Source organism: Stenella coeruleoalba (assembly GCF_951394435.1).
Source record: "Stenella coeruleoalba genome assembly, chromosome: 9".
Lineage (NCBI taxonomy): Eukaryota > Metazoa > Chordata > Mammalia > Artiodactyla > Delphinidae > Stenella > Stenella coeruleoalba.
This window is the reverse complement of record NC_137155.1, coordinates 50,199,142-50,226,639: the sequence shown is the minus strand read 5'-3', so window position 1 is coordinate 50,226,639 and position 27,498 is coordinate 50,199,142.

Genomic DNA, 27,498 nt, shown 5'->3' with positions numbered 1-27,498 from the left:
CATGAAAGAATGCTCAACATCATTAATCATTAGAGAAATGCAAATCAAAACTACAGTGAGATATCATCTCACACCAGTCAGAATTGCCATTATCAAAAAATCTAGAAACAATAAATGCTGGAGAGGGTGTGGAGAAAAGGGAACACTCTTGCACTGCTGGTGGGAATATGAATTGGTTCAGCCACTATGGAGAACAGTATGGAGGTTCCTTAGAAAACTACAAATAGAACTAACATATGACCCAGCAATCCCACTACTGGGCATATACCCTGAGAAAACCATAATTCAAAAAGAGTCATGTACCAAAATGTTCATTGCAGCTCTATTTACAATAGCCCGGAGATGGGAACAACCTAAGTGTGCCTCATCGGATGAATGGATAAAGAAGATGTGGCACATATATACAATGGAATATTACTCAGCCATAAAAAGAAATGAAATTGAGCTATTTGTCATGAGGTGGATAGACCTAGAGTCTGTCATACAGAGTGAAGTAAGTCAGACAGAGAAAGACAAATACCGTATGCTAACACATATATATGGAATTTAAGGAAAAAAATGTCATGAAGAACCTAGGGGTAAGACAGGAATAAAGACACAGACCTACTAGAGAATGGACTTGAGGATATAGGGAGAGGGAAGGGTAAGCTGTGACAAAGCGAGAGAGAGAGGCATGGACATATATACACTACCAAATATAAGGTAGATAGCTAGTGGGAAGCAGCCGCATAGCACAGGGAGATCAGCTCGGTGCTTTGTGACTGCCTGGAGGGGTGGGATAGGGAGGGTGGGAGGGAGGGAGACGCAAGAGGGAAGAGATATGGGAACATATGTATATGTATAACTGATTCACTTTGTTATAAAGCAGAAACTAACACACCATTGTAAAGCAATTATACTCCAATAAAGATGTTAAAAATAAAAATAATTTTAAAAAATTAAAAAAAAACAAATTGACAAGAATTAAAGACAAAGAAAACTTGTTAAAAGCAACAATGGAAGAAAAAATATATATATTGCTATAGACTGCAGACTGGGAATGTCATGGGTTCCATAATGACTTACAGAGTATACATTGAGACATCAAATTAAAGCAGTTATAATTTCAATTACTTAGGTAACCATCTGGGAAATGTCAGAAATCTTCAGCTGTTATAAATGCGGTTTGGTTCCCACTTGTATTTTATAGCAAGCATCTAGATCCTTCACATTTTTTATATTACCAAGTCAGAGTATAGAGAGGTACTCTTCAAAGTGTCTCCACATATCATTTTCATTCTTACAGTGTTCAAAGGGCCAGTTCTAAGGCTTTCTCTCCAAACTGCTGAGAGACTGGCTTATTTTCAATCCAAGAATGCACGATGATAGGAGTTACATGGAACTGCCTTATCTAACATTCCTAATATATACCACAAACTATTTAGCTAAGATTTGTTGACTTGTCCCCCTGACAAGTCAACACGATTCAAAGCCCAAGTCACCAAAACTGTACCAGGCCTTTGATTCAAAGCAGGACTCAACACTCCCAGGTGTAAGGTATGACCAGACCACTCTACCATATTTGATACATTCATAATTAACCTCATTTGTGGCTGCCAATCTGGAAGAGGCCAGCAGGAGCCTGTGAAGGATCTTAAGTGAACTCTTGGCCACACTCCCCATAAGTCTGCTCTTATTTAGATAGCTGTGGAGATGGACATACCACAAAATGTTCTCACGATATGAAAATATGCCAAAAGGAATAAGCAAATCCTAACTCCAGTTTAGAGCCAAAGGTAGGAATGTGGATATGATCCAGGGCAATGCAATGCTGAGCAGGCTGAGTGGAGAAACACTTAATGATTCATCTAACCAGCTGGCTTTCAGGAGGGCTCCAAATGCACTGGCCCCTGGAATATTTATTTTTGCCCCCAGCACTGCAGGCACTAAGACAAAAAGCATGGAGCAGGTAGTGGGCTAGTAAGACAGGAGGACAATTGTAGTGTTGTTTAGGCACAACCTTATTCTGTTCCCCAGAGGTTAGAGAAATTATTTCCTTTAACTACATAAACTCATTTATTTAAATTATATCAGAGATAAGATATTGCATTCTTTTGGAGTCAAGTGCAGTTCCTTTCAACAAATCTTCATGTCAGAACTTTCTAAAGTTCTATACCAGGCCTTCAATGCTAAAATTGGGTAAAGGTCCTTTGTATGAAAATGCTTCTTAATAAATTACCTACTAATAAAAGTATTTGCCCTTTTTTTTTTTGAGCAATTTATCACCAGTGGAAATACCAAGGAATGACTTGAGAGCTACCCCACCATAATATTCAATAGCCCATTCCAAGCCACCCCAAATAAACACACAATTCTAAGTAAACCACTGGGTTGGTTATTCAAATACTACGGGAAATTTCCCTGTACCTCTTTCCTAACAACCACCACAAGCATGTCCTATATGGAAATTCTAGAACCATAACGTCCTCTTTCTTTTTCTTTTTCTCCTTTTTCCAGCTCTATGTTTCTTAAACTAGTTTCCTTCAAAGTCTCTGCTGTAAAGAAGTAGGCATTAGTAGAGAAAGAAAAATTTGTTTAGTGGCCATATCCCAAGCCTCAGTTAACATCTTCTTTCCTTTCTCGTTTTTTCTTAGGATGTGATATAACATAACACAACATAACATAACATAACATAACATATGATACAATATTTCTGTTACTGTTATAATATAATGCCACATAGTGACTCTGAAGTTGTAATTAGTAGATAGGAAACAAAAATATACTTTCCAGGATGGGTCACCGTGATAGGGCTCACTCTCAATCTTTCAAAGTTGAGGCTATAGTTACTGTAGTAACATACCATAGTCTGGATATGCTTCATATGTTGTCTCCCATGGGTAGCCTTGCCAGGTACCAGTCACCCAACAGAAAGACAAGTACCAGGCAAGAAAGGACAAAGCTCCTCTGAGTCCCTATAGCACTTTATTTGTGCTATTAATATATCATTTTATATATTATAACAGAGTTAATTATTAATATGCCATGTCTCTCCCTAGATTATGAGCTATCTGAGGGCAAAATTCATAACATATTTATCATTATCTGATTACCTCTTCACATAAAGCTTAGCACACAGTTGTTACCAAAAAATGTGTGTTCAATGAATGAATGTCATAAATTAAGACAACCTCTTGTAGAAGGAACCTCTACACCAAATTTGACAATCATGGCAACTGGTTGTCTTTAGAAAGGAGGGTAGGTGAAATGGAGATCTGATTTAGCTGAAAAGAAAGATGAGATAACAGGAAGTCAAAAAAGAAGAAAATGGAGAAAACAAATCTAGTTTTCTTCCAAAATATCAGCTTTATGAACTATTGAAACTCATATGTGTAGGTACACACTATATGTTTAGAAGTACCCATCATGACTGTGATAAGTCTGAAAGTCCTAGCCTTCCAAGCTTTGAGCCTAGAGAAGTGGACAAAGCTACTAATTTGAGCCAACATGGGATGAACTGGAGGAATCCATAATAGTTTATCTGTCATCTTGGTTTCATATGTCAATGGGTCCATTGAGCACAGTGAGGATCCACTGAGAAGAAATGAGAACTTAGTAGATTCCTCAAGATAAGTAGGTCTCCTGAGTGTGACGTACCTGCTCCTACTATGGCCTGTTTCTCCAGCCTCCAGCATTTGAATCCAATGAATGTCCACAAGACCAACAGTGATTTCATGACAAGAAAGAAACAAGGTGCCACCTATCACGGGAGCCACAAATTGTTAGAATCACCTCATTTAGGTGAGTGTAAAAAAAAGACCTGGACAAGGAGGTATTCTGAGAAGTCACCTTAGTCCAAGAAACAGCACCAACTAAAACAACCAGGTGTGAATTTTAAAACAGGTAGTACCCAAATAACTCATAATCTTTTTATACATAAGCTCTGATTGGTGTTTTTGTTATTTGAACATTGAATTCACCTGAAATTAGTGTGTCTTTGTTCAGACTGCTATAAAAAAATGCCATAGACCAGGTGGCTTAAACAATACATACTTATTTGTCACAGTTCTGGAGACTGGGAAGTCCAAGATCAAGGTGTCTGGTGAGATCCCTCTTCCTGGTTTGCAGATGGCTGCCTTCTTGCTGAATCCTCACATGGCAGAGACAGATCATCTCTCTTCTGTCTCTTCTTATAAAGGCACTAATCCCATTCATGAGAGCTCCACCCTCATGACCTAATTACTTACCAAAGCTCCATCTCTAAATGCCACCACATTGAAGAGTAGGGCTTCAACATTTGAAATGGGGTTTGGGAGGGGATGGAAAATAGACACAAACATCCAGTCCATAGCAGTGTGTGACTAAATTAAAGGATTTCCCATACTTAGTCATCAAGAGAAGAGGGCTTTAGAAAGGTCTCTAAGATCTACTTTTGAAGCCAAGGACATTAAGAACATTAAGTCTTCCTTTGGTTCCTTCCTAAGAGATCCCATCACAATTAAGAATAATTAGAAAATAATTAGAAATAATTAGAAAATGAGCTAACAGTCTGACTTTAGCCTCCTTTCTCCAGCCTCCAACATTTGGATCCCAGTGACCATTCACAAAACCAACAGAATAATAGGCAATATACCCTCTCTGAACACAATGTCTTATCATACACAGTCTCTCCTCTCCAGAATAAAACAGGAAACATATGGATCTCAATGTTTTCAATCTTTTGCTTGCCCATGTTCAATGAATTCTTAAGGGGAATTAATCTAATGAGTAGAGTTTCAAGCCATGAGCCAAATATGATCATGGTCAAGAATAACACCTATATCCCTGGCAGAGTAAAAACTTTAAATTACTAAGACAATGGTTAACAAATAAATAATTTTCTAGGAAACTCTAGAAGAGAAATGCAAAGTATATGCAAGCTTGAGCATATTTTCCTTTAACCCTTTCTCAGAAATAAATTTATGGAAAAAATAAATTTCGAGTGTTATCTAGAGTCAGAGACAACTAAACTCCATCCATGAGAATTACCATTAGTGGCAAAATCAGCCAGACAAGTTTATTTTGCATCACTTAATGCCAGCAAACAAAACATGAACACTAAAGTGTGAAAGAAAATTCTTAAGCTGATTTCAAATCACAGGCATATGTTTGGCTGGAAAAACACATTGAGGAACCAACACTTCAAAGGAAAATCCTTTAGAAATGGAATCACTGGCACTAGACCCACAGTCTGTTAAATTGTTTGACCAAAAAGACTGCTTCAAGAATCCTCAGCTCTTTACTCCTATAACCAAAGCAGGAATATTTGGAAGCAGTCCTGAAACCATAACTTCACTTGTGACACAATCCCTTTTCCATAACTCTGGCCAAACAGTCTAACTCTCTAAGGAACCAAGAATCAAGCAACCTCTTGTTCTTGATGTATCCAAGTAAAAAGGACTTCCCAAAGGTGATTAACTGTGAAACAAATAGAATGCAAAACTACTCCACAGATGCACCACTACTTTTGATAGTCATAATATTATCAACTTTCAGTTGTTATTTTCTTGTAAGCTCATTTACGCCTTATCTTTCAGATTACTGTGTATTTGTGTGCGTGTGTGTGTGTGTGTGTGAGTACATATACCCACATATAAATAACAAAAGAACTTCAATTCAGGACTTAAAATCAATGACAATTTTTAAACCACTTGAGGGAAAGTTTGAGAAAACTTTTGTCTTTCATTTATTTTGTTCCACAAATCAAGTACACATTTAATTCTCTATGTTTATTGAATAAGCTTAGATGGAAGAAGGCAAATAGTAGAGGATGAGAATAAATTCCCCATCCAGACAGTCTTAGTTGGAACATAAATTATAGTTGTGAACATAAATTATACATAGAAAAGCCATTATATACATATATGCATATTTCTGAGTGTTTACATTCCTCATAAAATGAGTATAAGAGGGGACAATTCCCATATCCCTAGGTGCCAGCAGCATTGAAAGCATTTAGTAAGAGATAAATAATTTTCAGAAGTTTTTCAAAACCAATCCTTTTCCAAGTACTTTATGTGCATTAAGTTCACCTTTCATTCAGCTACAAATTAGGAAATGTACACTACCCATATACCAAGAAAGTTCTCCGTGATGCTAAGTAGTGTGAGAGTTGGTTCTACTTCTGCCGAAAGAGTTGAAGAGCAAAGGAGAACAAGGGATTATATAAGACATTCCCAACAAAGGCTTGCTCTGATTCTCCATCTCAAGGCTGGACAATGCAAAGTGATAAAAACTTCAGCTATTCTCATTACACTCCTAGGTTATCACCTCTAGGTCATCATCAGTTGCATGTCTCAGCAATTAGTTGTAAAAATGTAAACCTCTCTGACTTCTGGTTTTCAGGATTCTTGAAACTAAAAAGAAACTTACTCTAGAAAGAATGAAGATAAAGACTAAATGGCAAATGAATGAGTTATCTAGCAGATACTTTCTTCAGTTGAACAGTCGTAACCTTGTCTTGTTTAGTAAACCTCAAAAGAAGATCTCACATGTCCCCTCTTCCTTGCCCTATCTCTCTCCATCACCCTACACCACCCCCGAGTTGGAATGAATCTCATACTTCTTTATGTTCCCATAACATTTTGTTCAAATACTTATCACATCCTGCTATAGCTATACCATAATTGCATGTATGTCTGATCTCCCCCACTGGATAGCAAATTGGCTGAGATCAGAGAAAAGGTTTCATTTTACATTTTTTTCTCTCCAGTGTGCTTTAAAATAAATGTTTGTTGGATTAAATCAAATTGAAAATAATTAAAAGTACTTCAAATAGTTGAATCCCTACTGCCTGTATAGGATATTTATCATGAAGTTGAAAAATGTCCACATGTGAAGTCTGTAGCAAAAATTGTGGGAGTAGCAAATGAACCGGGAGTATGACAGATTAGGAATTGCTTTTTTTTTCTTAAGAAGGACATAATGGGACTTCCCTGGTGGTCCAGTGGTTAAGACGCCATGCTCCCAATGCAGGGGGTCCAGGTTCGATCCCTGGTCAGGGAACTAAGATCCCACATACCACAACTAAGCCCCTGCGCCGCAACTACAGAGCCCGCATGCTCTAGAGCCTGAGTAAACCACAACCAGAGAATCCCTCGCACTGCAACAAAGACCTAGTTCAGCCATAATTAATTAATTAATTAATTTAAAAAAAATTTTAAAAGGACATAGTATTATATTCAGAAGCCAAGATAAGCATCCTGTTATCCAGGTGAATGAGAATCTATTAAAACAGGATTGCATAGGGCCCTTCTGAAGTAAATGGGTACAAATACAGAGAAAGAGTTTAGAGCAGGAGTTAAGAATAAGGACTCTAAACTTAAAGGGTCTCCCAATGGCCAATTTGGGGAATATCTGAGCAACAAAATAAATAATTATAGTAACAGATATAACCCATAGAATAAAATAAGAACTGATGTAGTCTCTACTGATATAAATAATGACAGCCCTTCCTTGCAGTAGAATTCCACTAATAACTGTAGAAGAAATGGTGGAAATAGAAAATCACCATACAGCAAACACCACCATTAGAACTGTTTCAGGCAAGTATCGTTAATAGATGCTAAAATTCAGGGCAAGAGTATGATGAGAAGCAGGAAATTTACATGGTCTCAAAATATCATTTGACAGCAAATGAATGAGACTTCTTTAACAAATAAAACACTACATCCAGTGAGTGGTCCTGTAATATTGTCTTGAAAGACTGTATATACTTACTCCTGTTTGGTATATTTTTTAAACTACAACTTCAAGTGTAAAAGGCAAAAATGGTATATTTTCAGTGGAGAAATCTGGCAGACACCACATTAACCAAATGATCAAATTTAACATCACCAGTGATGGACAAATCAAAATTATATGCCTCTGATATGATTCACAACATCACTTCTACAGCATTTTGGCAAAAAAGGCAAAACCTGAATTTAATCCTGAGGAAATATCAGACAAACCCAAATTGAAGGCCATTCAATGAAATAATTGCCCAATACTCTTAAATGGTGTCATGAGCATAAAAGACCAAAAAAAAAAATTATCAGGAACTTCCTAGATTGGAAGAGACACTACAACTAAATGCTTGTGTGAGTTTGACTATGTTAGATTCCTCGTATAAGTGGTATCCTGTAGTATTTATCTTTCTGTGTCTGGCTTAATTCACTTAGCCTAATATCCTCTAGTTTCATCCATGTTTATGCAAATGGCAGGATTTCCTTCTTTCTCGTGGCTGAATAACATTCATACATATGTACACACACACACACACACACACACCACATTCTCTTTATCTATTCATTAGTCAATAGAGTTAAGTTGCTTCCATGTCTTGGCTATTGTGAATTATGCTGCAATGAACATGGGAACATAGATATCTCTTTGAGATACTGATTTCATTTCCTTCAGGATATATACACACATTTGCTGGATCAAATGGTAGTCCTATTTTTAATTTTTTTTTTTTTTTTGGTACACGGGCCGCTCACTGTTGTGGCCTCTCCCGTTGTGGAGCACAGGCTCCGGACGCGCAGGCTCAGTGGCCGTGGCTCATGGGCCCAGCCGCTCCGTGGCATGTGGGATCTTCCTGGACCAGGGCATGAACCCGTGTCCCCTGAATTGGCAGACGGACTCTCAACCACTGCGCCACCAGGGAAGCCCTATTTTTAATTTTTTGAGGACTCTCCATACTGTATTCCAGAGTGACTGCACCAATTTATATTCCCACCAACAGTGCACAAGGATTCCTTTTTCTCCACATCCTTGCCAACATTTGTTATCTCTTGTCTTTTTGATAAAGCCATTCTAACTAGTGTGAGGTGATATTTCATTGTGGTTTTGATTTGCATTTCCCTGATTAGTGATATCGAGCACATTTTCACCTGTAGGCCATTTGGACATCTTCTTTGGAAAACTGTCTATTCAGTTCCTATGTACAGTTTTTAATTGGTTTATTTGGTTTTTCGCTACTGAGTTGCATGAATTCCTCATAGTTTTTGGATATTAACCCCATATCAGATAGATAGTTTGCAAATACTTTTTCCCATTCAAAAGGGTACCTTTTTGTTTTGCTGACTGTTTCCTTTGCTGTGCAGAAGCATTTTAGTTTGATGTAGTCCCAACTGTCTACTTCAGTTTTTGTTGCCAATGCTTTTGGTGTCATATTCAAGAAATCATTGCCAAAACCAATGTCAAGAAACACTTTTCCCCTATGTTTTCTTTTAGGAGTTTTATGATTTCAGGTCTTATGTTTAAGTCTTTAATCCATCTTGAGTTAATGTTTGTGTATTATGTAAAATAAGGATTCAATTTCATTCTTTTGCATGTGGATATCCAGTTTTTCTAATACCATTTATTGAAGAGACAATCCTTTTTCCATTGTGTATTCTTGGCATCCTCATCTAAGATCAGTTGACATATATGCATGGGTTTATTTCTGGGCTCTCAATTCTTAACGACTTCATACTTTTCCAAAAATTCAGCCTCCCCTCAAAAGTTATTCAAAGAGATATGCTACAGATTTTAAAAAAACAATTTCCATGGCATTCCATAAATACTTTAATAGGTGAATTGTTGAAATAAGTAGATGGTTTGCCAGGAAAAGCACTTTGAAGCAACCATATTTTAGATATATAGATTCTGAATTAAGTGTTTTAAAAATCAGATTTTAGACATATTTTATCTCTGTTATAAGCAGCAAACTATGAACCAGATGAAGAGCAGTTTCTGTCTTTTTGTACTGGCAACATACAATTGCTGTTCTTTATTTGATTTGAAGATACATACATAAAATCTACTCCTAAACATTTTCAAAGCAAGTATTTCTTTTTATGTTTCAGTACATTTATATTAGTATTTTGTTTTTGTTTTTTGGGTTTTTTGTTTGTTTGGAGCTTTTGTTATTATTGTTTTGTCTTGTTTTGTTTTGCCTCTAAAAAGTGTGCAGTACTTCTTGGGCTCACTAGCAGGACTCTGGAATTTCACAAAACCTGAGGTGGAAATTACAATCCTGAACTAAGGACTGTAACACACAAGATTATGAAAAGTCTGGCATTATTTCAAGTCAGGATTTTCTTCCATATCCAATTTCACCCAAAGTCAAGCATTAGTCAGTCTTCACCTTTCATACAGCAGAAAGGAGATTTGATTAATATGATTTCTTTATAGAAAAATCTAAGAAGATTAAGGCACAATGATATAGGGAATGTATGCCCTTTCTCAACATGACATTCTTCAGCACTATATAGAGGTCTGAACATCTTTCTAGTCATTAGATTGTTCACACTAGCTGCATGTGAAAGAGAAAAAAATCTATCATGGGGGAAAACTTCCATTTTTTTCACATTTTAGTTTCCACCTCACGAACGGCTCAACAAATCTGGAGGTTGGTATTGATTTCATTCTATAACTAAGCAGGAAAGCGCATCTTTCAAGCAAACATTTGCAGATCATTTCCCCTCATCCATCCCACCCCTGTTTTGGGGGTTATGTTTTGTGATGGTCTCCAAGGAAAAAAATTAGAACCTTCTAGATGACTTCTGTACTCAGTGAAGCACAATGCAAAATAAATCTAATTGGGGTGATTTCCATTAACTATTTTCCATCTGTACATTCTGAAAATCCAATACTAACCAGGAGGCATGATTTTCTGCTTTTCTGATATGAGGAAATGAATTCAAACCTGGTTAAAATATATATTTATATATATATAAATTTTATATATAAACATATATATGAATATAAAATGTCATCTCCCATTTTTACTTTATATATGTTTGTGTGAATATATATATATATATATATATATATATATATATATATATATGTTGAGAGAAAAAGAATAAAATTAAAATACCTTTCCCTAGACCTTCTCAACTTTCAGAATATGGGTATTATACTCCCACTGCTTTGCTCAAATGCAGACCATTTGAGAACATGATAGATGAGGGAGTAAATTACCTTCAATAGACCATTTCCAAGGTTGTTTTCTCCTTAGACTATCACATGTCAATTTGATGGATATGAATCTGAAGATTCAGTTACAATAGAAAGGGCTACAGGGTCAGAATTCACTGTGCAGCCTTCTTTGTACATCTCAGCAGCCCAGCTAAGACACTTCAGTGCTCACAACTTAAAGAACCCCTACTGTACCAGTCAGGGGCCTCTTGATCCCATGCTTCTCTTCAGAAATCTGACAAACCATGCAAGGCTACCTAAACAGACACGAAACTTACCTTAGTTCTGGGGGCGGGGTGGGGAGGAGGAAGCAGATAAACTTCGTATTTAACATCCATATGCTCAAAGGCAATTTATACTTTATATGATGACACAAACACATAACTCCTGACTTTGAAAAGAAGTTTTAAAGTAGGCTTTTTACCTATTTTAATAGTCTTTACAGCAAAGTAGAATATAATACTGTTATGTTAATTAGTCAGTTACTCCTACTACTGCTAGTTTTGACACATGAATCCTAGTATAGGTCAAATAGAAAAAAAAAAACTATAATATAACTCATCCTAGAAAAAGTAATGTGCTTACTTGAATAGAAGGGACTCACTAAAACTCAGTATCTGCTCTTAAGTAAAACCTTAAGTTTTTCTTATTAATATCACAAAGAAAAGATATATAAAACCAAGAGTTAGCATATTTAATAGAGAAACAATGAGTCAAGGATACCCACACAATGCTTTCCTAGTAGGTTGAACCACATGAAATTGAAGGCCAAAAACAGTCAAATATCAACAATTTCATATGTTTCCGTATAATACTTAATACCTTACTATAATACAAGTTAGATCTAGAATCTATCCACTTCTCCCTATTTCCACCACCACCCTAGTTGAAGACATCATCTTTCATCTGGAAAACTTCAACAGCCTCCTAACTGGGCTCCCTGCCTCCACCCTCTTCTAGAATTTATTTTCTCTTCTATAACTAGAGTGGTCCTTTTTTAACTTTTTATTTGCTTAACACACATACATAAAAGTGCACAAATCATGAACGTACAACTTGATGGATTTTCACAAACTGAACACATTCATGCAACTAGTGCCCAGATCAATAAATAGAATATTCACATAAATGGACTCATACAATGTGTTCTTCACTGCATTTGGCTTTTTTCACTCAACACTGTACTTGGGTTGGCTTGTTGTTTCATGCTATTGTGTGTAGCAGCAAATCGTTCATTCTCCTTGCTGTAGAACATTCCATTGTATCAGTATATCACAACTTATTTATCTATTCCACTGTTGATGAACCAGAGTGACCTTTTAAAAATGTAGATAAGATCAGGTAATTTCCCTAATTAAAACTCTTCACTTGCTTCCTATTGCATTTAAAAGATCCGTAGCCTTTACCATGGTGCTAGCCCACCTCTGCAATTCACCTTACCACACTCGCAGCTTCTCTCTCTAACCCCATGGCTCTAGTCACACAGTCCTTATTTCTATTTCTTTTCTCTGTTACATACTAAGCTCTTTCCCAGCACAGAGCCTTCACACAGGCTAGTAACTTTCTGGAATGTTTTCCCTGACCACAACCATCACATCCTCTACCCACCCAAATCAAGGCCAAATTTACAGGGCTGGCTCTGACTCAGCTTATAAAGAAGTCATCTTTTCAAACATGCCTTCCTTAAACTCTTCCTTGGAATACCACCTTACTCTATTCTATACCACCCTGTTTGTTTCACTTTGACCTTTCACTTTATTTCACCTTGACTTTTCACTTTAGCTCTGAGAGGAAAATATTAAGGGTGAAATGCCTACATTATTGAGAGCAGAGAGAAATACAATTTGGTTATTTTTAAATCACAGCTCCAGTGAGGGGGGAGGGGGAAAGGAGATTTAATATCTAGGATACAACCAAATCTCAATTCATGAAATCAATTCAATCAATTTAATAGAAACATCATTCTAGCTGGTTATATAATCTACAGCTGTTGTTTTTTTTTTAATGGTTAACAATTTTTCACTTTTCACTATGTTGCTTTGGCATCATAGCCAGTTAATATCAGAATTACAGGCTCTGATGGTCCGCAACTAGAGAAATGTTGGGACCAAGGTCTTGTTATTGCAATCTCCAAATTCCTAACTAAACTCTTAAGGTGCCCTGCAACACACCTCATGGGAGTGTTCCCTGTAGGCCAAGTGGCACCAACTCCCCACAAAACCATAAACAAAGAGTTCCAAGAACAAAATCACTCCATCTGAAGAAAGGGAGGTTTTATACGGAAAGCGTTTACAATGTTTTCTACAAAGGTACAAAATGTTTCTATGAAGGAAAATGAAGCAAAATTTTGACTTAGCTTTCCAAAACTAAACTAGAATTTTCAATGAACCAACTAGAGAAAGTAAACCAGTGCATTTATGCAATTTGCAAGTCCTGGACACTTCTAATTAAGCAACGAAAAGTGGTATGTTTTTTAAAATGTAATGTATTTTTAAAGGGTAGTAGGGAAATTAAATGTGTTCAGTTGGGTTTAACTTCTTCATGAAATAAGCTTCTTATTCTGGTAAGAAATGGGTCATAGCAATAAAAGTGTGCTGTAAATTCAACTTGACAAATGAGAAAATGAATTCCTCAGGGTAAGGCCTATTAAAGGAATATTTTAATTTAATCATGCAATGAGTATTTTTGAGAAGCTTCTATATATGCAAGAAACCTGCCTTATATATTTTAATGAGGTAAAACATAGTATTAGTTAATATAGTAATAGTTTATTCTATTACCAACTTCTCAGCCATAATAGAAAAAGACCAAATATAACGAAAAAAATGTTAAACCCATATATGAAGATGCCAGCTTCCAATATTTGCTTGTAAACTTCAAAATTCAACATGTTACACCCACAACTTAAAGGCATGTACAGAGCATTAGTCATTTCAGTGAACAGAAAAACAGCCTGCTTCTTTGGCATAAAATGTGATATGATGCCACCTTATGGTTGAAAATTAAAAATGATGATAAACAATAATTTTTCAGATATACCTTCTTAGATCCCTGGGGGGAAAAATGGTGTGTACTACTAAATCTGTAAAATTCACAAATCTAAATACACACAACCAACTTAATCCTGGGAAGAAAATATAAAAGGGTTACAATGGAAGTGTGCAATATCTGACACACAGGAAGACTGCATTTTGTCAAGGGGGTCTGCTCATCTGTCTGCCTATTCTAGGTATTTTCATAGCAAATGTCAGTTGGGTTTTCGTAGTTCAAATAGCTGTCCTTTACTCCCAAGTTCAAAAAACAACAAAAATATACAGTGAAACCAAGTGAAAAATTTTGGAATTAACCACTTTTAATTTACTAGATATTAGGTTAAATGATATGAAAGTCCCAGTTCTGTGGATCAAAAATGGTCAAATATTAGAAATTTTATATCATTCTTTGCATGGTAAGCTTAAGCATAAATGCAAATTTAAGGAAGTTAAAAAATAAACAAATATAACTGTAATATTAGTCCAATACTAAGTGTCAGATGCTCCCCACTGGAGAAACGGGGCTTGGTTCTTCCCATGTGCTCTTCATCAACGGCACTTCTCTGTGGCTACTGATCTTCTTGGGCCCTATGTACTTTCATATCCTCCACTGATCTATGATTCACTTCCTTGTAAGCATTGCAGACATTTCTCACTCAGTCTGCAATAGCTCAAAGTTCCAACTTTAAAGATGAGCATCACTATCAACCAAATTATTCTAGTCCTAATTAATTCTGTTTTTATTTACTGTTGAACAAATCCAAGAATTTGGGGAAATGCGTATCTCCTTCAATGCTTATTTAATAAAATGCTGTTTCCAAAATCCTTTGTCATTGCAACATTGCTGTAAAGCCTCAATGGTTCCTAAGAAGAAGAAGTACTTTCTGGCCTGAAAGCTACCAGAAAAGGCTCTCCTTTTATTTGAAAGTTATTTCTCCTGTTATGCTATCAAATATTCTTCTTCCTTCCCCTTTCTCCAGCAATGGTAGCTGTGGTTAAAACTCTCCAGTGGCTTTATAATAGAAATTTTCAGTGCTCAATTGTTGACTCCTTATCAGATATGTAGGTTATTCTATCTTAGCAGTAAATTTTTAGAAAATGTTATAGGAAAGTGATAGAAACAAACCCACTTGCAGACAAGGCTCTATTTAAGGGATACTCATGCATATAGAACTACTGTAAAATTCAAGAAATCAAATATAAAGTGCTAATATCAGGGGAAACTGGATAAAGATTATATGGGAACTATCTGTATTATCTCTGCAGATTTTCCATACATTCAAAATTATTCCAAAACAAAAGTTTATTAAAAAAAAAAGTGCAGGGAATCAGAATCAAAGTCACAGGTAATTTATCTTCTCTCTAACCACTTTACCAGATTGCGGTCTCTTTTCCTCCTTTGCACATTTACTTATGTATCTCACATACACAGGATCCTTTACATCTGCTCAGAGATTGGAGCTGTCACCTTACTCCTGAGGAGAAAGGCCAGCTTGGTGGCTGCTGGTTTGAAGTTCCCTGTTCAAATGCCAATGTAGATAGAGACATGATTGCTTTGAGAGCTTAGCCAGGTCACTTCCCTCTCTGTGATTTCCTTTTGTCTTATGCCTAAAGGGACAGATAATTCTTACCTCCCACCTCTACCAGAAAAGGAAAGAAAGTTAAAATGTTTATCTGAACATATTTTTTTTAAAGTAAAAACACTTTTAAGTGCCAGTTTCATACACAATACAGAATATTAATATCTACTGGTTTTGTCAGCCTTAGATAGTAAGCACCTCAGGGCAGATCCTGCTTGTTGAATCACAAGAGATACCCGAGTCCTTTCACAAATAATGATTCCAATACTTAACTCTAAGGTTTTGTTTTGTTTTATTTTTTTGCTGTACGCGGGCCTCTCACTATTGCGGCCTCTCCCGTTGTGGAGCACAGGCTCCGGACGCGCAGGCTCAGCGGCCATGGCTCACGGGCCCAGCCGCTCCGCGGCATGTGGGATCTTCCCGAACCGGGGCAGGAACCCATGTCCCCTGCATCGGCAGGCGGACTCTCAACCACTGCGCCACCAGGGAAGCCCAACTCTAAGATTTTAATCCTGAAATTTAGGATTCCTATATAGTAGCTTCTGTAGTATATCAGTATTAACAATGCACCCATTCTCATTTCCTAAATATTTGTTTTACTTCTAATAGAGCACAAAGATCTCAAAACTCTGGTTTTGTAACACTGCTTACATCCTGAGAAAGGACTTGTGCCCAGAATCATATAATAACACATAGATACCTACTCAAGGACCCACTCGGACTCTCCCATTTGGCTGCCATTTCACTCCTGCCTCTCTCTGCGTTTAACCTTTTGTCTCCTTCAGAGCAGGTAGCAGAAGCCTCAGTATGAGGAATGGGGGTTCTTAGAAGCCGCTGAGATCAAAAGGGTCCACCCTGCATGAAGAGCATTTCTCTCTTCCTGGGCAGTTTCTGCTACTGCTGGGGAAGGGCGACGGGGGAGATTTTTCTATTAATTCCAAGCTGAAATCTTCAGAGTAGGAATTTAAAAGTTTCACAACTAGAAGAAATGCATAACTTAATGGTTACAGGTGATGTACACAGCCTTCTGTGTTAAGAAGAGAGGCAAAGCCTAAAGATTCTTACCCCAAGTGGAGTACCACGTAAACTGTGTATGAGGAAATCTGTTGAACAAATGTAACTGCCTACCCTCCTCTACCCCCTGACTGCAAATTTGCTTTTCTTTGGAAATGATAGACCTGTTCGTTCCTACAAATCCAGACAAAATATCATTGAGCCTCAAGAACTGAGAAATCCCCACTGTCACCTCCTAGAGTCCATACCAACACTTTGCATCTCCAAGGGACAAGTCACTCCTGCTTTCCAGAAAATACCCCAGGGCAGGGGGCGCAAAGAGCAGAGAGGGCCTCCACCTTAGATGCAAGAGAAAGTCTCCGCCCACCCCTTAGTCACCTTGCTGGCTCTGCAACCTTTCCAAAAACATAGTGAGAATTATCAGTATATGGAGGGACCTGAACACAATCAGATTTTAGAGATCTGACAAAGTTCAAACATATGAAAATTTAGAGCTACACTGCCTAATACGGTAACCAGCAGCCACATATGGCTATTTAAATTTAAATTAAATAAAATTGAAAATTCTGTTCCCGAGTCACACTAGCCACTAGTGGCTATTGCGCTGGACAGCCCAAATATGAAGCATTTCCATCACTGCAGAAAGTTATATTGGGCAGCACTGATATAGATGGTACAGAGAAGTACATTTGGACTCTTAAAACCCTGGTATCTCATCTTTAATTCCTTTGAGTAAACATGCACTGAGTATTTATTTCATGTAAGACATAGGGAAAAAGTGCAATGAAGCATACAAAGATGAATATGATGGTAACTGGGCACTGGGAGCCTACATTTGAGATTTAGAAATATACATATAAATAACTACCTATATTATAAGACAGAAATATGTACTATAACAGAAGAACAAGCAAATTACTGTGCTTAGACAAGCAGAGAAGGATAAAACCATTTCACACTCATCTTTGGTAGTCCCAGGATTCCAAGATAACAAGCACTGCCCTGATTTGGAAATTGCACATTTCCATGCTGTCAGCTCCATGTAAACAACATTTGAATGCATTCCATCAAAACTGACTTGAAAACTTGTCCAAAATAAAATATTCTTTGGTGAGAAGATGTAAGAAACATAAGAGGTACCACATGCTAATGGAAAGAACATAGGATTCAAAGTGAGAAGAGCTGTTTGAGAGCTAGCCCTATTTTTACAAGCTGTGTGACCTTGGGTAAGCCACTAACTTCTCTGAGCCTCAAGATCTTCATTTTCAAAGTGGGGGAAACAATTCCTACCCCATCTGTCCCATAAGCTACTACTGTAAGAATAACCATGATAATGGAAACACCTCAGAAACAGTAGAATGTTGTATTATTATTATCATTGAAAAGTGACATGAAACTTTGGAGGACATATAAATCCATTGCTGGCAAGTAATTTTGGACTGCATGTGGAGGGTTCAAATTCTGCACAAGGAATGATACAAAATTCTGAATCTGTAAATCTTTATCTAGATTTAAAAGCAAAAATACATACTCCCCATCATCACACCTATCTCTTCTACTGGGGTCATGGCCATGGAAAATTCACTGCATCTTAATCCCAGAGGACAATTTGCCTCATGCCAGCATGAAGGAGGCCATGGCACTGATGGTGAACTTACCTTGAATGATGAATTAAAATTTTCCTGACTAGGACAAATCAACAAATGAATGGGAGAGGTTTGTTTGTTATGGAGAATAGAATGGATCAGTGGGATCATTGCTACAATGTACAAATGGAAGAAAATGAGGTCTTGGAACAATTGCTAGATATGTGCTCTGTTGATTTCACGAGGAATTTTAATAAGAATTTCACACTTTGTAACCACAAGCCTTTGAGTCTGTTGGTGAAAATGCTAAATGCTTCTGTAAACGTAAAATGACACCACTTTTACTTTCCTGCAACTCCTGGCAATAGCATGGGATGATTTCTTTTTCAGCAGAGTGTGTGACTACATTGGGTTTTTTTCCAGATGTGTAGGGAATGGTTTCAATTACCTGGTGCCATGCCTTAATTTCTGAGCACCCCCTCGAACCTATTGGGTTTGGCAACTCCAGTAAAAGGGTGGAACCATGGAGGGGGGCTTCCAGCCATCCAAGCTATGGTTTCACCATGCTCACCATGTAGCTGGCACAGACTCACATACAGTAGAATGAAGTGCTTATACTGGGATGCAAGGCCCTGAATAGCATAAATTTTCAACAAGGAGGCCTAAGGTTAAAATAATAAACTTCAAATGATGTATGCCACATGTGACATTTTGGCTCCAGACGTAACAACCCAAATCAAGGTCTTTTGCTTGACAATTCCAAAACAATATTACCCTCCTAGGTTTCTGATTTTGATTTTGCCTCAATTGCTCACAGATTACACTTTGGCAAACTTGGAGACAACATAGTGCTGTTTAAAATGCATATGCCGGGAAGCCTGCAAGATGATCTGCACTAAATCATCCCTGAATTCTTCGTTCCTGTGGTCACTTAACCATTTCCACAAATATGGCATGGACTTTTTCTTCTGGAGGAAAATTTGAAATAATCGCTCTAAGTAAGTAGTACAGTGAACTCTCCCCCTCCCCAAATAAAACTATAGACATTTGTTCTAATATAATTGGCCATTTATCCCGGATCTCAGCAATTTATAGCTCAACTGTCTGAAACTGAAATCACAACATTTTAATAGCAAATTATAGACTTATCAGTCACAGAAAAGTCCGGAAGTGGGCTCCAAAAAGGCCAAACTTTGGTATGCATTTCATAACCTAGTTGAAAGGTCCAATAGTCTTTGCATTTCTTCATTTTTAAGTTATATTTTTAAATTTTGAAGATTTTGAAGCACATATTTTATCTTGAAATGCTTCAGCCTTAATGTCCTTAAGTTCAGGAGTATAAAACAATCATGGAAATAACCATTATTTAGTTTTCTCTTCTATCACCTTATCTTTCTGAGGAAGGTAAGCTATTGATAACTTTCCCTTGTTACATTATAATAAGGCTAGTATGAGACCCAAGATCACAAAAGCGATTAGTAATGAAAACAATAGTGAGTATTTAGGGACTTGAAGGTGACCTTATCTGAAAATACAGTGATGAATTTTTCCATACTTTAGTTGAACTACATAAGCATAGGTAAATTCGTAATAAAAGTACTATATAATACAATAGTAAAATATTAAAAGAGCAATGAGAAACTCAACCACACTGTTTCTAAATCACAGAGTAAATGCATGCTAGGTGGCTAAATGTGGTGTTTTTTTTTCTTTAAATCTCTTCAGAAAAACTACTTAAAGGCAAAATAATATATCAGTGGGGCACAGGCAGAAGTGGAAAAATGCAAATCAAACGTAATCCAAGTATATACAGATAAAAGCTAAAGGAAGCAATGCACTCTGGGAGAAAAGCCAAAAGGAGTCAAATGGCCATAAAATTTCAGAGCTGGAGAAACCTGGGAGCTTACCTATTCTACCCCAGTATTTTACAAATGAGGAAAATAAGGCTCAGAAAAGGAATTAGCCTAAACTGAGGACAGGGATAGCATCACAGTTAAGTCCTCTCCTCCTATTCAACCAGTGCTCATTCTACTAGACACTAGTCTTTAGTTCCATTTCTGGCCAGGACACTTAATTGTCCGTGGGTGACAATGGACAAATCACAAAATCCTTCCATACTTCTGATTTCTCCTCTGTAAAAGCAGGATAATATCAACTACTCCATCGTCTTTATTAGATGATTGTACAATATTATTATATAGACAATTAGCATAATAAAGTTACATGCTCAAAAGAATAAAAAGACAAACATCAAAGTAGTTTGCTTTTTAAAGATTATTTGAAGTTACAAATGGACAGGAAATTCTCAAAGTTCAAGGCCCTAAAGAAGGCTAGGAAAAAAAAAAAAAAAGAAGGCTAGAGTCAGTATATCCACCGACCAGTCATAAAACAAAGATGTTTTATCTTCTTTCAAATGCTTTTCCAAAGTTATCCAAGTCAAAATGATCATGGAGGAGAAAAGAAAATCATGGCATCTGAATTAATAGGCATTAGACACTTGAAACATGGAACTGCAATAAATGAGCAAATTTAAATTTAGGAATTTTCCTTTTGTGTTCTCCTCATAGTTATTCATGATACAGGTAATACAATTTGCAAGCAAAGATAAACATTCTACACTGATGCCAGTAAACATTCTTTGTAACAAAAACTTACTAATGAACATCTTCTCTCCAGTGGGTCCCTACTACCTACCAAGAAGAAAAACAAACTAATTATTTTTCTTGAATTTTTTTCAATTTTTATATTATCTCGTATGTTAAGCAAAAAGATGACTGAAGGGCTTCCCTGGTGGCGCAGTGGTTGAGAGTCCGCCTGCCGATGCAGGGGACACGGGTTCCTGCCCCGGTCCGGGAAGATCCCACATGCCGCGGAGCGGCTGGGCCTGTGAGCCATGGACGCTAAGCCTGCGCATCCGGAGCCTGTGCTCCGCAACGGGAGAGGCCACAACAGTGAGAGGCCCACATACCGCAAAAAAAAAAAAAAAAAAAAAAAAAGATGACTGAAAGCCTCTGGGCCCTTTAAATCATATTTTATTGCATTTCCCTTCACCTAGTCATATTATGGGAAGAAAGAGCCCGTTCTTGTTGATACTTCTTTATGAAAGATACCAACATGTGATTACTTCTCACCCAAATTGTATGAAGAAATTGGCATAGAAATACATTATTAGCTTATTTCATTATAATTAATGTGCTTATGATGACTAAAGAAAATAAGGGTTCTTGTATGCCTGTGTCTTGAAGGTTCTTGCTCATAGGAAAACCCTGTCCTTTTCTAATACATCCAAGTCTTTCTAGCTTAAGAGCATGGAAATAAGCACAGATTCCAATTACAACAAATATAACTAATATAAACAACCAATAAGTTGTTTTATTTTTCATTTTTTTATATTTATTTATTTATTTTATTTATTTTTGGCTGCGTTGGGTCTTCGTTGCTGTGCACAGGCTTTCTCTAGTTGCAGCCAGTGGGGACTACTTTTCATTGCAGTACGCGAGCTTCTCGTTGCGGTGGCTTCTCTTGTTGTGGAGCACAGGCTCTAGGTGCCCAGGCTTCAGTAGCTGTGGCACATGGGCTCAGTAGGTATGGCTCACAAGCTCTAGAGCACAGGCTCAGTAGTTGTGGTGCACGGGTTTAGTTGCTCCGCGGCATGTGGGATCTTCCTGGACCAGGGCTCGAACCCGTGTCCCCTACATTGGCAGATGGATTCTTAATCACTGTGCCATCAGGGAAGTCCCAATAAGTTGTTTTAAATAAAGGTTTATTAGAAAAAGTTCAGAGACTTTCCTGGTGGTCCAGTGGTTAAGACTCCATGCTCCCAATGCAGGGGGCCCCAGTTCAATCCCTGGTCAGGGAACTAGATCCCTCATGTCACGACTAAAAGATCCCACATGCTGCAACAAAGATGCCACATGCCGCAACTAAGACCTGGAGCAGCCAAATAAATAAATATTTTTTAAAAAAATGAAAAGAGTTCAGAAATGAACCCATCACATAGGCCACCATGTTATCACCTGTATGACCTGGAATCTTAAATATATTAAGCACACAGCTACACGTACTCCTTCAGTTACTGATGAGTTAATTTTGTTCTGTTCTCTGATGACAGACCAATTCTCTGATCCATACTACCAGCTGTCCTGCTCAGACCCTTAGTCATAAGAGAAACCTGGCAAGAGCGTATGGTGTAAAAGCAAATCCCTCACCACTACAGTACTGAGGTGGGATTCTTCAAGGCAGAGACTCTATGGTAAAGTAATGAGGACTAAAAATGGAAAAGGACTTCCACTTCTGGCCACAACAGAGAAATTTTTCCTCTTAAAATTATTAAACTTGACAAGACATATGAAATAATTGTTTTCAGATGTTGGACAACAAGCAAAATCTGATCCCTGAAAGAAGGGAAATGAACAAGGTGAGCCTGGAAGTACTTTACAGATCTCAGTGTGGGGTGGGAGGAAACAGATCAGAATTCAGGGCCACTGAGGCAGCTGGAATTCATGGGGCATGGTACTAGAGAGAAAGGGGCTGTGTAATTTGTTTGTACAAATACACAATTCCAAGTTGAGAAAAGTGCTATAAAAGGATAATAGGAGTTCCAGAATTCTGCACAGGGGCCCCCTTGAGACTTTGGCTGAATACTAGGCAACAGATGCACAGAACAAGACTCCACAAATCCAGGGAAAGAACAACTGTACGGAGCTATGGGCCAAACAACTACCACAGTTTCCCCAAGATTTGGAAATGTTCAAGTTTCAATCTGCCAAAGTAGAGAGACCTCACTGAACACTCTGAGCGTTTGACAGAATCTAGAAACACCATGCCTTAGTAAGAAGACTACTCTAGTGCTGGTAAAGGCACTCTATATCTGCCCTAGCAAAGCTGAAAATCAAAGCTGAAAAATCTCAAAAGATCAAACTAATGGCTGTTTTGCCAACCATACCATGTAAACCCCTTAGTAATACAAGGTGTTAACTATGCTGCTTGTCATTAAATCATGGCCAGTGTGTGTTTATGCTGCATTAGATCAGACAATCTTACTCCAGATCTACAGACAAAATCCTAAGTGATTAGGAAGTGAACTAGATGGAAACTATATGTGGACTCTGTTCTTTCTTACCTGGTATTTTTCAGTACCAAGGCAGAAGCCATGGTTTACAAATTCAGCAGTCTTACAAGGAGATCCCTTGAAACTTATCTCAGTATTTTCAAAAATCCCACACTCATCAATGGCATCAAACTCCTTTATCCTAAAAATACTAACTCACACTCACATTTACAAGTGTTTGTTGGTGTCAGGCAATGTGCTGAGCTCATTACATGCATCATCTCATCTTCACAATCCTATGAGATGGGATTAATATTACTCTTATTTGCAGATGAGAAAAGAGAGGCTTGGAGTGGTTTGGTATAATGTACTAAATGTGACAGGTGGTAAGGGATGGAGGAGGGTCTCTAACCCACAGCTGTAGGATTCCAAAGCCAGGCACTTAAACACTCAACTGATTCCCTATGTTGAGAGTGAACATATGGATTCTACTCTCAGAATTCCCACACAAAAATTTCCACAAGAACATAGCAATCAGGTAAGTAAATAAAAGCCAGACTTTCCCTTATGCCTCATGCCTGATTTCTTCCTATCCCAGGCAGCTAGGGCAAACTAAATTGTATGACTTTTGTTTTGATCTGGGCATGGGTTAAGGGGTGTGGTAGCATTTTTAAATTCTAAATTATGGGGTCTGAATAACTTTTTCTCTGTTGTGGTATTTTTATCAAAAACGGCAATTTCCAAAGGAGGCCAAATTTCTTGATATAGTCTACTCTAAACTCTCGTCTATAATTTTCACTCTGAACATAACTTTCCCTATTGGTTCAGCTAATCATTTAAAGATGCTATAGACATTCTTAAATATTTAGACTTTCATGAAAGACCTGGCTGCTACAAAAACTCACAGAATAAACCAGGACAAGTCAGTGAATCTTCCTGGGTCACAGTTTCCCTGTCTACAAAGTGAGGATCTTGAAATACATTGGCATTTGCCAAATTACATACCACAGAATACCTGTCCTAAGAGATGCTCCCCCCTCAGACCAGGTCAAATAAATAGGAGAAAAACTACAAACAGTTGCTCCCATGTAGAGACTCATGACCCATTAGCAATGGATACTCTGCTTGCAAATTAAAGTCTCAGGGAAGTTCAGCTGTAAAGAAATCTGTTTAACTGTGTTTAATTTTGAATTTCCCACAGCTATTTGGCTCTAAAACCATTTCCATGAAAAAATGTCTACAAACATCCCATGGAAGTAATCTCCATTTATTTACTCAAAAAACTATTTATTGAGCATCTACTATATGCCAGACAGTATACTGGGTACTGGGAATACAAAAATAAACATTGTTCCTGTTTCCCTCAGAGACTAGAGTTTAGTTGAGAAGATAGACAATAAATAAGCAAGAAGTAAACAAACATATGATTTCATGTGAAGAAAAGTACTATGAAGGAAATAGTTTTTTAAATATAAAATAATGAAAATAAATAAATAAATAAATATAAAATAATGACAAGTTGGGAGTTTTTAGATGGGATAGTGAGAAAAAGCCACTTTGGCCTCTCTAATATCATCAAATATTATTAGTATCATTTAAGATGATATTTGAAGGCTGAGAATGAGACTGCATGTGAAGAGCAGAGGAAGGCATTCCAGGCAACATATGAGCATCTGTGAAAACCCCAGGGTGTGAAAATGCTTAATGAGTTCAGAGAATTGAAAGGCCAGTGAGGCAGAAGAGGAGGAGTGACTTCAGGAGGGACTGGAGAGACTGGTAGGGGCCAGGTCATGCAGGGCTTCTGCGCCACAGAAAAGAGCTTGGGTTTCATTCTAAGCACAATGGAAAGGAGTTTAAACTAGGAAGTCACCTGACAACATTTAGGGTTTTTTTAAGGTCACTCTAGGGGCTTCCCTGGTGGCACAGTGGTTGAGAGTCCACCTGCCGATGCAGGGGATACGGGTTTGTGGCCCGGTCCGGGAAGATCCCACATACCGTGGAGCGGCTGGGCCCGTGAGCTATGGCCGCTGAGCCTGCGCATCTGGAGACTGTGCTCCGCCACGGGAGAGGCCACAACAGTGAGAGGCCCGCGTACCGCAAAATTTAAAAAAAAGGAAAAGTTAAAAAAGGCAACCTTCATCTTCTCAATATTTTTAGGACAGCAGTCCTAAACAGTATCCCTCAGCCAGTAGATTGCTCCCAGGAGAGGTGATTAGGAAACTAGTTATGAGGTAGAAAAGGGCAACCCAAGAAGGATTGCAAGTCAGTTTGGCAATAACTCCTAAAGATTATGGCAGGGAAAAAAAGGATTAAGACAAGTTATTTTAAAATATTTTTAATTCAAAATTAATTTACTGAAAATCAAGACTCAGCAGAATTAGAACAAAAATATAAGAAGAAAAGAACAACATATTTTGGAAAACATACTAGTCAGTTCTCAGCAATAACAATGAAAAATATAATACGGAATTGCTAACAGGTATTCCTAAAAATAGAATGCTTCCAAATTTTGCATCTTGTATGTTATCCTCCACATTGATTCTTTTAAGTAGAAATAAGGGTAAGGACAACTTTCCTGGTCTTCTCAAGAAGCATCTGTGACTATGATCATAGTCTTCCTTTTTTCCTTTCTCTTTCCATTTCTTTAACTTTAGGCTTATTTGAGTGCTGCTTTATTACACTAAAAGCCTTTAGAATTTCAATTTTGAATATAAGTACACAAATCTAATAATAATATACCAATATTGGTTCATTAGTTACAACAAATGTATCATACTAATGTAAGATGCTAATAATCATGCAAACTGGGTGTGGGGTATATGGAAACTTTGTTTAGTATCTTCATAATTTTTCTGTAAATATAAAATTGTTTTTAAAATAATGTTTATATTAAAAAAACACAAATCCCAAAATACATTTTGGGATTGAAAAATGAAATGGAAATGAAAAAAAAGTAGACAAAACAGAATGACTCTCTGATTTTGTTTCCTTATATTGGCAAAGACTCTTCATTGCTTTGAAATAGGTACCCAGGCTGGGACTTGATAGCACAGAGGATTCTGCTCTGGGACTTCACCTGCAGCAGGACCCTCAGTGGACAGAGTACAGACTCAGCTTCAAATATTTGAAAACACACCCTCTGTTAAAAAAAAATCAATTTAATTCTTCATTCCCTAAGCCAGTAATCTGGAATAATACCCTAGGGAAAGCTTCCTAGAAAAATACCCAAGGGATAGTAAAAACTATATGCACAGAGCTGTTGCTCCCTGTGTTATTTACAGCATTGGAAAAATTAGAATCAACTAAGTGTTCAGCAATAGGAGCATGATTAATTGTCTTATGAACAACCTACATACTGAAATACTACATAGCCATTAAATGATGATTATGAGGATTATGTTACCTGAGGGAAAGAGTTTACAATATACTTATTACATAAGATAGATTTTTTTAAATCAAAACACAAAAATGTAGGTAGTATTGAGATAGGCTGGGCCCTGGGACCTGGGACCATTTGCTGCAGTTCTTGCACCTGGACACATATCTCCTCAAGCAACAGAATACAAAGAAATGACAAGGGACTAAAAATAACTGCATGCACAGTTGGGGCAAATTATGAACAATAAGATATAAAAAGGCCAAAAACGAACTGCCACTTTTGAGGTGCTGGGAGCAAAAGCAGGGTACCGTGATCCCTGCACACAGCACCACCAAAGGGGTGGGCAGACCACCTAAGCCACTTCTCCACCCCGACTCATGGATCTGCCCCTGCCCTCACCCCACCAGCTTGCCCCTACCTCAGGAAGCAAGCAAGAAAATCTGCTTCTTGTTTTCATTCCCTCGTGCTACAGCACAAGCCTTAATAGAGCCTTGCCTGAATTCTTCAGCTGGCCTCTTATCAATTTCTATTGATTAAAGAGTACAAGAATCTGGATTGGTATCAGTATGTAAATGTAACTTTTGTTTATCACCACCCAAAGGGTCCAGATTATTAATCTTATAAATATATTTCCCTCCTTCAGGATGTCTCTCATTTACAAATATCTACTACACACCAGGCTGTGTTATTTTCTCCACGTACCATATTTTGAAAGCAGAATCCTGACACAGAACTATAGTAAATGCTTTGAATAACAGACAGCCAACCTGACCCACATCAGATATGTGAGTCATCTGGCAAGCAAACTGGTTGGTGAAGCAAGCAGGTCCTCCTCCCCCAGAGCAACATGTGCTTCTTTTCCCGAGTCATGCTTTGGGTCTAAGGGAACAGT